This window comes from Penaeus japonicus, unplaced genomic scaffold (assembly GCF_977035675.1).
Source record: "Penaeus japonicus unplaced genomic scaffold, GWHDUDI00000001_assembly GWHDUDI00000005, whole genome shotgun sequence".
Lineage (NCBI taxonomy): Eukaryota > Metazoa > Arthropoda > Malacostraca > Decapoda > Penaeidae > Penaeus > Penaeus japonicus.
In genome coordinates this window covers 16707858-16710357 of record NW_028234407.1, presented here as the reverse complement: position 1 = coordinate 16710357, position 2500 = coordinate 16707858, and the positions used below count along the sequence as shown (strand labels likewise).

The 2500-nt window shown below is 46.3% G+C and overlaps 1 protein-coding gene across 3 annotated transcripts in view; it reads left to right on the top strand.

Moving 5' to 3' along the window:
* The window catches only part of NetA (Netrin-A), a 559280-nt gene that overhangs the window by 555168 nt on the left and 1612 nt on the right, over window positions 1-2500 (top strand). For all 3 annotated transcript variants that reach the window (XM_086537063.1, XM_086537062.1, XM_086537061.1), the window contains exon 7: window positions 1-2500. This exon is cut by the window's left edge and continues 1038 nt beyond it; it is cut by the window's right edge and continues 1612 nt beyond it. The gene's annotated coding sequence lies outside the window, so the exon portion shown is untranslated.

Genomic DNA, 2500 nt, shown 5'->3' with positions numbered 1-2500 from the left:
TAAAGACCACAAATGATGCGTGTTCATTAAATGAATCGTAACTGAAATTATATATCTGATTAGGTTTAGTTCCATTCAACGCACGCTCAGGCCCGGAGACGGCGAAACGCCTCTCGTGGAAGAAACATTCGTAATACCAATCGCTGATTGGCCTGCATGGGAGAGTAAGGTAGCCAATGGCGTCTTGGATATGGCGTGGAGTAAGCGCGGTCGCGTGGGCGTGTGTTGACGACGGTGCCCCGGCCGCGGGCGTGTTTGGTTAACAGCTTGGCGGGCGCTACCTCGTCCGCAGACAAGTTCCTAATTTTACTCTCCATATTCTTATGTTCTGCACGGCTGGTCCTGGATGGAGGGAGGGCAGGGGAGGGGTCGAGACCATACCTTAGACCGGAAACACTCGCCGCCCCTGTAATCTGGACGACATTCATTTCGCAAGGTACAAAACCCGCAGCTCGGTCGTGACCGCGGATTTACAGCCCGAGCGACGGGCGCCGAGGGGCGGGCGTCGGAGGGAAGGGGCAGGGGCGACGCGGAGAGCGGCGCCGCGCGACCAGTGCCATCCAGGATCACCCCGATGTATTGTAGTGTACTGCTGTATATGTCGCTGTCTGTGTGGGTACTTAAGCTGCCTCTCATCCTCTCGACGTCGTAACGTAGCAACAGCTGGAAATCATTCGGTCAAATCATTTCGCCGCTTCCCAGAGGTTCCCGCTAAAGAGATAATAATTCAGCGCCTTAGCCCATATTGGGTGCGTGTCGATGGCGTGAGATTGGCAAGATTAGAGGATTCGTTCGATGTTAGGGCTTTGGAGCATGAGAGACGGTCGTAACCTTAAGGTGATATTCTAGGAGTAGTCTCAGCTAAGTTCCGCTACAAACACACTCTGTCAGGTTTACTATTCTAACAAGGGGAGCTATATATTTGCGAAGCTGGTAAAACTTTGGTTGATATACCACTTCAGGTGACTGGAACCCGTTCATATCACCAATCTTAAAATTCAGTTCTAGCCGGTATGAACAATAAGTAACAAGAGAAGCAAAAACCTACAAGGAAATCCCCGGCTGCACGAAGAGTGAAGTGTTTCACGTTTACCTTGAGGATCTCCCCTGTTGCTTTAAAAACAGAGACAAAAACTTAGTACTGGGCATTTAGCTAAGACCAGTCTTCACAATAGCACCGTTTACTGTCACCATTATTTATTTGAGCGTGGAGGAATAGCACCTAGAAATAGATGTTAGGCCGTAACTTGCGATTTCTTGGCTGCTCCCTCTGTCGGTCTAGTTTGTCCATAGTTCCCCGGATGTTCGGTTCGTCACTTGACCCTTCGGTAGGCTGAGGAAACGGGACGTGGGCGTAAGAAAGTCTTGGTTGCTCGTCGGTCTTGTGGAGTGTGAGCACTGGAATCAAGTGTTACATATTTCATAGGTGGTTATGGTGGCGATGTTGCTTGTATATAAGAGATAAATGTGTATGCGCGTATGTGTGTGTGTGTGTTTGTAAACTCTTTACACGGATGTAAGAGCAAACAGAGTAAAGAATGGATCTACCTGTCGGTCGCTTGTGTGTCCCCGTGCGTGAGTGAGTCTTCAGTCGAATGTCGCCCTTCGCCCGCCGGCACCAGAAGCTCGGTGTCGTGCCACTGTCGTGACCAAGGGGGCATGGCAGGGTCCCAGGAGAAATGGAGTATTAACCCAATTGTGAGGTCAGTGTGGAGTGGGTGAGTGGCTGGAGTAGGGAAAGCACAAGCATAGAAGGAGAATAAAGACACACAGATGTATTTATGTGGTTTATCATCACACTTTTGGCACAGAGAGGAACGAGAAATTTTTAATAGAACGTTTTAGTAGACTTCTTTTTCTGTAGTTTATTCCCTGGTGGTGGAAGAAGCTGTTAATCGAACTGCCTCACATAGTCTGTATAAATATATATATTTAGTATGCAAATACATCCTGACAATGTTATCTGGTATGACTACAGCCTCCATCTGACGATAGCGAACCAAAGTGACTTAGCGAAATCACACAACTCACCCACTTAATACGCTGGACTAACATTTACAAAAGTCATTAGCTTTACTGAAAACTTAATTATTAGATGATTAGTTTACAACAGTGAGTATCATCTGCTGACGAGTGTCATTTCAAAACTGAATAACCTTTAGAGTCTTTGTTGACCTTTGGCGTAGTTGGGAGGAAATGCGGAGGGAGGCGGGATCTGCCCTAGAGCAGCGTCGCGTCTTTTCACTCGTGCGCTGAACCAATGGCACAACATGCGATTGGTGTGAGTTATGACTGGTTAGGAATGCATTCAAGAATAACTGAATAGGACGAATAATGTGGCCATCATCGTAATTTCACTTATACCTCAGATTAAATGCAATCAATTAGAGTATGGATTTCTCTAATGTAGAGCAAGTTTAAATAATGTTGTAACTTAGAAATTTATTTTAAAATTAATGTCCTTGATGTTCAAATTAGTGATTAATTGAGCTCTTATCAA